This window comes from Adiantum capillus-veneris, chromosome 15 (assembly GCF_014529385.1).
Source record: "Adiantum capillus-veneris isolate H3 chromosome 15, ASM1452938v2, whole genome shotgun sequence".
Classification (NCBI taxonomy): Eukaryota; Viridiplantae; Streptophyta; class Polypodiopsida; order Polypodiales; family Pteridaceae; genus Adiantum; species Adiantum capillus-veneris.
Genome location: NC_140945.1, coordinates 126140125 through 126152678, shown reverse-complemented (window position 1 = coordinate 126152678; position 12554 = coordinate 126140125).

Genomic DNA, 12554 nt, shown 5'->3' with positions numbered 1-12554 from the left:
GTGATGCATCCATTGTGGGTTATATGGACATGGATAATGCGGGTTAGATGGATAATATAAGATCCACTTCTGCCTATGTTTTCCTATTTGCTAGAGCATCCGTGCCACGGAGATCATTTTACATCATCTTCCACGATAGAGGTAGAGTATGTGATAGTTTCTGATGCTAGCAAGGAAGCCACGTGGTTAGATTGCCTAGTGGGAAATCTTGGCATTACTTAGTCTATAGTGTTGCATTGTGACTACAACTGCGTTAGCAAATGACCCTATGTTTCACTCCAAGTCAAAACACATAGAAGTACATTATCATGTGATCTGGGGTATATTAGCTAGCAAATATATTGAGCTAGTCAAGGTTCATATGGATGACAACTTATCACGAAGAGCCTAACCCCCTCCAAGCAGTTTTCACATTGCATGGAGATGATGGGTGTAGGGTGAAGCCATAGGATTGTGTCATGGTTGTATAGATGTACGTACATAGGCCACTTGGGCCACGTTGGCCTTCAAGTGGGAGATCGATTGGGGTGCAAGCCAACTGGCTAGCAAATGCCCTCTATTAACCTAACCCATAAACGTATTCTTTCATATAATATATAAATAAGGAAAAATATTATCTTGACTCACTTTGTGCTCCACTATACATCGTGTCTCTGTCTCCCTCGCATGCACACACTCGTGCACAGATCTTGCTTTTGTACCTCTGCATGGAGGAAGGAAGATTCAAGGTTTACAAGTGGGTGGTGACAAAGCCAAAAAATATGCAGTATCGTCCATTTCAGCCGCGCTACCACTAAATGAATAGACTTTGCGATATCTATGGAGGCAAAGATTGAAGACCATTAAGGATAAAAAACATGAAAGAGTTTTGGTGGGCACTTCAAGTTTTCAAATACAAGATGATGGTATGAAGTGCACATTGCAAAAAACTTAATTTGTACATGTAGAGATTTTGTAGATTGAGCAGCAGAAGATGGAAATATCTTGCCTGTAAACACATTTACTACCCCCTTTTGTGTATCTTTGGATTGGATGCAAACTATAATATTTTTTATCCATTAATTTAAGATCACAAATGAGGACCTTGTACGAGTGTTCATTGCATGTCATGCATTGTAGTTTTTTGGAATATCATCATTGTTTTCCTAACTGTTGAATGTCTCAAATTAAGAACATTATTGAATGTCATGTATGAGCCCATGAGTCATTAACATGTTGGCTACATGTGTCATTGATTGACTTTGACTCAAGGGCACTTTATTGTGGGGTTATGTTGAAATTTTTGGAATTGTTCCCTTCATTTTGAAAGCTACTTGGGAGCTTCTAGGACCAACATTGCTTGGTCAACTATTGTGATGGTTTATCATAGTGATATTGTTTTTTTTTTAATCAATGTCAAGGACATACTCTATATATAACATCATGGATTTAGAGAAATGTAGAGAGATCTTGAGTCTGTGTGTTAGAGAGAGAGAGAGAAGTATAGTTGCATCATTGCCAATTTTTTGAATGGCTCACGGGGAAGTCTTAAAGAAACTCAAGATTATGCCATCGTGCCATGCAGCCACATCTTGAAAGTTTTTAAAGGTTATGAAGAGAGAGAGAGAGAGAGAGAGAGAGAGAGAGAGAGAGAGAGAGAGAGAGAGAATTATAGTTGCATCATTGCCAATTGTCCGAATGGCACGCGAGGAAGTCTTAAAGAAACTCAAAGATATACCACCGCACCATACATCCACATCCTAAAAGTTATGAAAGTCTATATATATATATATACATATATATATATATATATACATACATACATACATACATATATATATATATATATATATATATATATATATATAGAGAGAGAGAGAGAGAGAGAGAGAGAGAAGTAGAAGTATAGTTGCATCATTGCCAATTGTCCGAATGGCACGCGAGGAAGTCTTAAAGAAACTCAAAAATATGTCACCATGCCATACATCAACATCTTGAAAGTTATGAAAGAGAGAGAGAGAGAGAAAGAGAGAGAGAGAGAGAGAGAGAGAGAGAGAGAGAGAGAGAGAGAGAAATGGAGGGGTAGAAGTTATGAAAGTTTCCATTGTGAAGGTAGAGAGAGAGAGAGAGAGAGAGAGAGAGAGAGAGAGAGGGAGAGAGAGAGTTTACACATTCTGATGAAGGATGAGAGAGAGAGAGAGATTAAATTATCATCCACGGAGGTCAAATATGACCCATGGGACCAACACAAAACATTACAATGTTTGCTTCTAAGTGATGTGTTAGATACATATCAGATAAGGGCTAAGGGTCCATCAAAAGAGTAAAAAGAGAAGGGGAGAAGAAACCTAAGGGGGATTATGTGAGGAGGGAGCTGATCTGGGAGTTCAAAAATCTTGAATGATGGATTTACCACCTCAAGACTACCTATTTACCTTGCTTACGTGCTTTGTGCATTTTCTTGAGCTTGCTTGCTTTAACCTTGAGTTGATTCGTGGTCAATTATTCGGCAATCCAAAACTTTTTTTTTTTTGAGGAGGCAGGATTGCTGTAGCAGCTTCATCCGTTGAGAGAGAGAGAGACAGAGAGAGAGAGAGAGAGAGCTTTGATGGTAAACCGGCTCTTAAAACTTCAAATGAAGAACATAGAAAGCATTTGCATTTAATCTTTGAATAATTGTGTGAGGATGGTTTGTATGCAAACCCTTTGAAATGTTCTTTTTTCCAAAATAAAATTGAAAACGTTGGTTACTGTCTCATGTATGTGAAGGACACTTGGCCACCCCTTCCTTCTATAGTTTTAAGAAATCATGAGAGAGAGGGGGCGCAAGGGGGGGGGGGGGGGGGGGGGGTGTTTAAACAATTTCCCTCACTACCCATTCCCCAAAGCTTGAGATATCAACACCCATAGAAATAATCTAGTTCTTGGTGATGAAATCTAGAGGAAGCTTTGTCCTGCTCTTCTACTAATAATGCTACCTTTATCATTGTCCACATGAGTCAAGAGTTTGTAAGTATAGCCTTAATCCCCAATTGTTTGCTCTCCTTTGTGTCGGTCTTCATTTGTATCTTGTAGATTTTATTTACTCTTTGTGGTAATTTTGTCAGGCAAGCTTTTGGAGTGAGTGTCTTTTTTAAAGAAACCAATTTGCACAAAATTCAAAAACTATTCCCTCCATACCTCACTTGTGAAGCTCACTTTAAACCCTAACTTCCAAATCAATAGGCTCGAAAGTGTGAGAGGAATTGGAAACTTATGAAACCCGCCCCCTCACAAAGGCATATGGACTCTAGTTTAAGCTATTGTAATGGGTATCAATATCTGCCTCTGCCAAAGATGCCAGGTTGCTCTAGAAGGCATTTCATTTCCTTATGTTTTGTGATGATAACAAAGATGAACTAGAATCTTTAAGAAAGTAGCGACCATTCAATGGTCACATCTAAAATAGCAGCACATTCTTTTGGGAGTTTTCATGGGATTTTCCACCACACTATAGGACATAATAAAAGTATAATATGTATAGTATGTTTAGATTAAATGTAATTATCAGGTTTTTTACAATCGACAACCAGTGGACAAGAAATGGATTCATTCTTATTTTTATAGGTGGTTGATATGATGCACAAGTTTTGCAACAAGACCCTCAATCACTTATGAGACCTAGAGAGATGTGTGAAGTAAAAGAAGAAAAGACACTGCAATGGTATGGCCCAATATGCAGAGGTCTTCCCCAAGCCTATTTCTGATTATGAGATTGAGTTGATGGAGAAATCGGATGCACTGAAGTACAATGTTTTTTTTTAAAAATGGGTTTAGAGTTGGTTGAATTCCAAGCTTGCCTTGAAGAAAACCAATAAAAGTTTAGAAGTTTTAATGTAAAAACCGGCAAACCTTTTAAATTTTGACCTAAATATTGGGAGAATTTTAAGTGTTCCCTTTTTCTCACTCATTGAAATAAAGTTTTGGTAAGGCCTGCTAATCTGACAAAGATGCATACTTTTCATGCCCATGTGGATGAAGTTACTGATTTGTACACCAAGCTCATTGTTGCCAATGTGAGGGATGATAAAAAGAAGAATTTAAATGGGAGTTCAAGAAACTCTCTTCAATGTACGCATATAAGAGTTTGAAGATCATTGAATCTTGCAAGATCATTCCTTTAATGACCATGTAGAGATACCTATTTGAAGTGATGGCTAAATAGATGGAGAGACATATATGGCAAATTAGGAAATTCCTTTAATGATTATGCAATAGGGATAAGGACAAATAAGGAAGCAGAATCACTGGCAAAGAGAAAAGGTGGTGAACCAAATTGGTCGATACCAGATGATCAAGGAATTGAAGAGTGGAATCTCAATTCAGATGAAAATCCAAAAATGGTCAAGATCGACAAACCTCGGAAACTAGAGATTAAAAAAAAGACCAAGCAGCTATTCCAAAAGTATAAGGATGTTTTTTCTTGGGAGCATATAGACCTAAAAGAGATAGATCCCGTGGTATGCCAACATAGGATATTACTGGAACCAGACGCACGACCAGTGAGGCTCTAGAGGTACGGGATGAATCCCAATTATGCCAAGCAGGTAAAAGGATAGATCCCGTGGTATGCCAACATAGGATATTACTGGAACCAGACGCACGACCAGTGAGGCTCTAGAGGTACGGGATGAATCCCAATTATGCCAAGCAGGTAAAAGAAGAGATCGACAATTTGTTGAAAGTAGGATTCATCATTGAAGTGGCGACTAGTGATCGGTTGTTTCCAATTGTGGTTGTCCCAAAGAAGAATGTGAACCTGAGGGTCCGTGTGGATTATAGGAAGGTGAATGATCAGACCATTTAGGACCCATTTTCGCTTCCATTCATTGATAAGGTGTTGGACAAGATTTTTGCCCATGAGATGTACAATTTCATGGATGGATACAATGGCTACAATTAGTTAAGGATAGCATCAGCGAATGACATTCATCATTGAATGGGGAGCATTCATTTACTTAGTTATGCCATTTGGATTATGTAATGCTCTAGCAACCTTTTGGCGATGCATGATAAAAATTTCTAGTGAGTTTCTGCACAAGTTCCTAACAATATTTTTTAATGATTCTAGTGTGTTTTCAATGGAAGATATGCATCTCATGTTGTCAGAATAACTAATATCTAATTCTTCTAAATGATTTTCTCATGTTAAACTGATTATTTAATATGGGGAAGTGCCAGGGGAGAAAAAGCTAGAATATTGGTTACGCTGGCAGATCGGCCACAATAGGGTTCCAAAGGAGGGAAAATAGGGATCCAAAGGGGGAGCCATCTGCAAAAGAGAAATGTGCAACAATGGGCTTTAAAGACCCTAAGGTTCAGCCCATTAAGACTTCCAAAATGCTAAGGTTCCAAAATTCAAAGGTTGTGTCCAAAGGTCAAAGCTTAGGAAAATTGGATGCTTTGTGTGTGTACAAAAAGTCTTTACAACTCCTACATAAGAAGGGGCTAGCCTTGCAAGTAGGGGATGAGAAATAAACTCACACTCACAAGCCTCCTTTACACAATGGGAATGAAGGACACATGTCAGCTCCCTAGCCCAAAGGCCCACAAGGTGTACTCAAATCCTATTGGATGGCCATGGAGGTGGATCGATGATAATTAGGCTAGAGTAAATTTAGTTTAATTAATTTAAAAACACTTAATAAAAGAACCAATAAGAATTAAGCTCTCTAGAAGACTATTGGACAATCTCCCAAGGGGTCCAACGAGCATTCAGCAAACAGCCCAATGGCTTGCCTGATTCCTATTGGCCAGAAGACAAAGGGGTCTAATGAGAGTTTAGTTGCATTAATCTCTCACAAAAGGGGAAAGGGGGACACATGTCAGCAAACTATCACTTATGCTCCATAAATCCTATTGGCTAAGCCTAGAGAGGTCCAATGGGGTGGTAGCATGAGCAAATAGCAAGAGGGGTCAACCAAGAGAGAGAGGGGGCTGATTTTCTCAGGTCATTATTCCACACACACTCACACAAGCTCATGTGTGAAGCAAGAAGACTCTCTCTCTCCTTCTCAAGCTTAAATGGAAAGCTTATCACCTACTCCAAGCTTGTGAAAAGGGAGGCCTACACCAACAACACTTGGCTTTGTGATGCAAATCCAACCAAGAGCCAAGCTTCAATGCATGCTCATCTCCTCTACCATGCTAATTACTAAGCTATGCTATACTAACATGAGTGATTATGTGAGGAGATGTACATCTTTCCATAAGACTACTCCTTCTTCCTCTCAATCTACTCTCATACCCCGTTAGCTCTCACCTTCTTTGAAGGTGTGTCAGGTCTTGGGTCTGAGACCGTGAGGGAATTGATGTTGTGTTTTATAAATGTTTTTCTTAGTTCTTGAAGATTCCATCTTCATTGCGCTAGCTAGTATTGAAGGAACACAAAGAATTGTATTGTGAAATGTCTCTCTTGATCGGAGAAACCTATAATACAAAACCTTTTGGAGGGGACCGGCTCCATGTAAATCCGGTCCTCAACTGTTGTCAATAGCTTAATTTCTCTCTATTTTGAAGTATTGTTCATGCTATCTAACTAGGTGTTATGCTTTTTGTTTCTCTCTCCACCCAAGCACTCTTGTTATACTCATTAGGAAACTATTCTAATGAAATGCTCACTATGTTCATTTTCCGCTACACACAAGTTACTAGGCCATTAAATGTTACATTGGTATCAGAGCACAAGGTTTGTCTTTTCTTGCTCAAGAATGGAGGTCCTCAATCTAGCTATAAATGGTTGTTATTATCAATTGCAATTGAGTAAGTAGAATAGGGATTTTTCAGCCTTGCAGTGCGCCTGCCTTCGTGCAAATAATGGGGCATCCCTGTCGAGAGCTATGGTCTTAATAGTGGAGTCCTACGGGGCTTGCCTACGGCTTAACCACTATTGAGCTATTAGTAGCTTGACAGAAGCCGGTGCTATTTTGGTGACCCTCTCCTCTATTTTTAAGTGCCAAAGTACACCTTAAAAATTTTACACCTAAAAGTTGCTAGAATGGCTGACAATAGTAAAGAGAGTGAAATTAATGTTGATAGCTTTGATTTTGCTAATGAGCAGGCTACTAATGATGCCCCTATGCTTGTTAACTACCTTGTTTCTAGGCTTCAGCAAGCCATGGGCCACCATCCATCCCTCCAAAGTGAAGTGCAACGACAACTTCATGCTCATGGGATTCTCCAAAATCCCACCATGATAAGAGAGTACCTAGGAAGCCTCCTTGTGAGACTTCCAAAAGAGGCCTTTCTTTGATTCGGGAAGAAGAAGAGGATCCATACAAAGGCCTCAAAAATTTGCTTCTTGATGACACGTCTCCTTCTCAAAGGAGAACTCAAGAGCCCCCTCCGAAGGAACGAGAAAGAAGTGAGTCTCCTGCCACCTCAACAAAGATGGCTCCACGAAGACGGCGGGCTAAATGCTCTCCATCACCTCCCAAAAGGAGAATACCATCGCACACTTCTCCACACCATAATTCAAAGAGGGATGACAGAAATCAAGAGAAGAAAAATGCGAGAAAGAGGACACCCTCTTCTCCATATTCTTCATCCTCTTCGTCTTATGAAAGTGATGGTGCAGGCAAAGAAGATCAAGGTAAGAAAAAGGCGAGAAAGACGTCACCCTCTTCTCCATCTTCCTCAAACTCTTCGTCTTTTGAAGAAAGTGATGGTGAAACTTTTGAACCATCAAAAAGAAGAGGCCATAGGAAATCCTATGCCGCATGGAAGAGGTCGTCCAAGCTCAAGAATTTCAAAGAGGGAGGGAAGAGCATCTCTTTCCTTACCTACGATGGCACCTTTGGTGCTACGGACAAAGCCTTGGCCTTTATCCAACAATACAATGCGGCGTTTGGAGATGAGGGCTTCACGGAGTCCTCTAAGCTATGCCATGTAGCTATGCACTTTTAAAAGTCCACCAGGCAATGGTGGTCTAGCCTACGCGCCAAATGGTGAAGCTCCACGAACACAGAAAGCTTTAAGAGCTTCCATTATGAAGCAGGTTTTGGCCACCGATGCCAAAGACAAATTACTCACCGAATGGCAAATCTTGAAGCTCTCTCCCTACAAATCCATTCACAACCATGTAGACAAGTTTTGGGACCTATATCTCAAAGCCGTTCTCTTCAAAAAGATGGATTTTGGAGAGCAAAAGCAGCAATTTTGTGTGGGCTTAACTGAAGAAATGGTGGAGTATGTCAACTCCCAAAGGCCACACACCATATCGGTGGCTATACACCATACTATGGTGGCTTCTTGAATCAATTTCCAAACAGGGGCTAAGAGAAATTCTAAGCCCATGGAAAAGAAGGGTTCCAATGAGCCTAAGGGGAAGGACAATGTCCAAATATCTCCTAAGGGAAATTCCAACAAAGCTAAGGCGAAGGGAGTTTACAAAGGTAAAAACAAACTCTCTCTTGAAGAGCTTGAGCGTTATTGCAAGGATAATCGTTGTTTCAAGTGCGGCGAGCAAGGGCATGCGTACCGCTCTTGTCCCAAAAAGAACACCCACCATGAGCCTCCTAGAGCTACCTTGGTCGAAATCCAAGAGGAGAAAACTCACCACAAAGGATCTCCTCTATGCCACGCTTGGGGAAAGGTAACAGAATATGATGCTTTTATTCTCTTTGACCCTGGTTCTACTCACAATTTCATATCCACGGAATTGGCCACCAAGCTAGGCATCCAAGCCTATGAGATGGGAGGTGTCCTACCCGCAGAAGGTGCTTTCAAGGGGCAAGAATCTTCAGTCATCCCTTAATCGGAAAATTGAGGCTCCATGTCCAAAGCTATGTGGACAAAGAGGACTTCTTTATATCTCCTCTCAAACATGAGGATGTAATCCTAGGGGCACCATGGTTTGATTGCATGGCTACCAATGTTATATTCCCTGAAAGGAAAATCTATTTTAAGTACAAGGAAAATACTATGTACATAGATATGCTAAGGAAATGGGTAACACCATACCCATTGTACATACGCAAGCTTTCAATAAGTCAAATAAAGAGCTCTATTTCCGTGTACATGATTTTTGTTAAAGATTCTCAAAATGAACCTAATGGCGGCTTTACCAAAAGAAAATATAAACACTCACAAGGAATTAGAGTCCTCCAGTTTTCTCAAGGAGTTTTAAGATGTCTTTATTGACGACATCCCTTGTGAAATACCTCCTAAACAAGGCAATGATGACTATGCAATTGAACTTCTTCCAGGAAGTTCATCGCCTAATAAACTCCTTATAGAGTTTCTCAAGATCAACAAGAGGAGATTATGCGGCAAGTGCATGAGTTAGTTGAAAAGGGCATGGTTAGGCCTAGCTCATCTCCATTTTTCTCACCTGTGTTATTAGTGCAAAAGAAAGACGGCACATATCGTAAATGTGTCAACTATAGAGCACTAAACAGGATCACTATCAAGAATAGGTTTCCCGTTCCATGGTTAGAAGACCTATTTGATAAGCTACAAGGATCGACCTACTTCAGTAGGATTGACCTTAAAAGTGGTTATCATCTAATAAGGATAGTTAATCAAGACATTGTAAAGATCGCATTTTGCACTACATTTGGTCTTTATGAATATATTGTCATGCCTTTTGGCTTGACCAATGCACCGGCCACATTCAACCTCTTGATGGAGAAGCTATTCAGGCCTCACCGAACCTTTACTGGAGTGCTCTTTGATGATATTATTATCTACTCTAATTCACTAAAAGAACATAAGTAACACCTCCAGGTAATATTTCAAGTTCTAAGAGAGAATAAACTTTATGTTAATCGAAAGAAAAGTGAAATTTTCTTGCATGAGGTTCATTATTTAGGTCACATTATCTCTCAAGATGGCATCCAAATGGACCCATCAAAGTTAGACGTAATAAAAGGATGGCCTAAACCAAGGAATCTTCATCAACTAAGAAGCTTTATAGGTATGTGTGCATCCTATAGATGCTTCATAGAAAAGTTCTCACAAATTCCAGGACCATTAGATGACCATTACATGCCAAGGAGAACAATTATTTTGAAAGCTTAACAAAAAGCTTATCTCTCAACCTGTGCTTACACTACCGGATCTCTCAAAGCCAATTGAGGTCCAATGTGACGCTTGTGGTGATTTCCTTGGAGCTGTTTAGCTCCAAGAAGGGCACGCCATAACCTATGAAAGTCGAAGGCTTGACCCTGTTGAGAAATCTCTAGGCATATATGAAAGGGAACTCCTTGCAGTTCTACATGCCTTAGACTCATGGAAGCACTATTTATTGGGGACTCCTTTCATTCTGCAAACGAATCACCAAAGTCTTAAGTACTTCATGACGCAGACCGAGATCTCCGACAAACAAATGAGGTGGACAAATTTTCTTTTGCAATTTCATTTTCATATTGCTCACATTGCTGGCAAGCATAATCAAGTAGCCGATGCACTCTCAAGACAACCGAGAGTGAATGCGGTTTCCATAGCAACTCACAATGATCTATCTTCTATGATAGATGAGTATGCTATTGATCTCAATTTTAGAGATGTGATTTCAGCCATTGCACTAGGGAAGAAAGAGGAACCTTTTACTTTACAAGATGGTTATCTTCTCTATGGCAATAGACTATGCGTTACTAACTCCCTCCGTGAGAAAGTAATGTATGAATCTCATGCTCCTCTTTATGGGAGGCATAGAGGGATTCAGTCTACCCTGAAGGGGACTGAAACATATTTCTATTGGCCTACCATGAAAGCAAACATACAAGAGTATTTTTCTAAATGTGTGGTATGCCAAAAGACAAAGTTTGATAGAGGGAAACAACTGGATTTCTTCAACCTTTGCCAATCCCTAATTCACCATGGGAGAGCATATCCATGGATTTTATCTTTGAATTGCCTAAGTCTATCCATGGGAATACGGGAATATGGACGATAGTAGACACGTTTAGTAAACAAGCTCATTTTATACATGTCAAAAAGACTATCAAAGCCCATCAAATGGCAACCCCCTTCATTTCACAAATCTTCAAGTACCATGGCTTGCCAATGTCCATAGTGTCGGATAGAGATCCTAGAATGACCAATAATTTTTGGAAGGGTCTCTTTGAGAATTTAGGGACAAGAATAAAATTCTCTTCGGCCTATCCCCCACAAACGGATGGCCAAAGTGAAATGGCTAACCTAACAATTCTTGAGCTACTAAAATCCTATGTAACAGAAGTAGATCAAAGGTCCCAATGGGAGAAGTACTAACCCTTAGTGGAGTATGCCTATATACATACTTCCATGAGAAAATCACCTTTTGAGGTAATTGAGGGAAGATCAAAAAGTCCCCTGCTACTTAAGGTACACGAAAGATCTTCGCTGCAAATGAGTATAGCCGAGACCTACAAGAATCTTTCCAAAAGATTAAGGATGCTATCTCTATCTCACAACAAAGGCAAAAGGCTGTTGGTAATAAGCACAGAAAAGCCCAAACCTTTAAAGGAAATGATTGGGTCCTACTCAAATTTCCAAGGCTCAATTAAGGCACACGATGGATAAGAATCCTACGGGACACCAGTACTATGCTAAGTTCGTAAAAAGGTACTATGGTCCCTTCCAGATTCTGAGGCCAATCAATGAGATGGCCTATCAACTCAAGTTGCCCAACGATTGGCTCATACACATTACTTTCCATGTGAGCCTACTAAAGCCTTACAAAGGAGAGCCACCTCAAGAACCAACTATTGAAGACCCACCAAAGATCAAGGACCAAGAAAAGGTGTTGCAGCCTGAGTCCATTCTCCAACATGAAGACAAGGTATTAAGAGGCGGTAAGACTATCTGACGATATCTTATCAAGTTTAAGGATTATCCTTTTGAAGATGCTAGATGGATGCAAGGCATATAATTTAAGGATAACCTAAACTTTTTCAATGCTTACAATGCTTTCCTAGAGTAAGAAAATGTACAAATGTTTAAACTGAACAAAGTTTTGTGCAGAGACGACGTCTCCCAAACACCAAGTAGAGCTTGTCACTCTACTATGGAAGATTGATAGGACTAATGTGTAGACATGCTTGTGGAAGCTTAGGCTCTCAAGCACCAAATGGATTAGTCATCCATTCTCGAACGATGTTGTAGGGTAACATAGGGATCCTCTACCCGCTAGAAAAAGGAATAATGAATAGGCTTTATCTTCTCTACTCCATAGTCGAGGACAACTATGATTTCAAGAGAGAGTTAATGTCATAATAACTAATATCTAATTGTCCTAAATGATTTTCTCATGTTAAAATCATCATTTAATATGGGAAAGTTCCAGGGGAGAAAAAGCTAGAATATTGGTTAAGCTGGCAGATCGGCCACAGTAGGGATCCAAAGGAGGGAAAATAGGGATCCAAAGGGGGGCCATCTGGAAAAAATCAATGTGCAACAATGGGCTTTAAAGACCCTAAGGTTCAGTCCATTAAGACTTCCAAACTGCTAAGGTTCCAAAATTCAAAGGTTGTGTCCAAAGGTCAAAGCCTAGGAAAATTGGATGCTTTGTGTGTGTACAAATAGTCTTCACAACTCCTACATAGGAGGGGGCG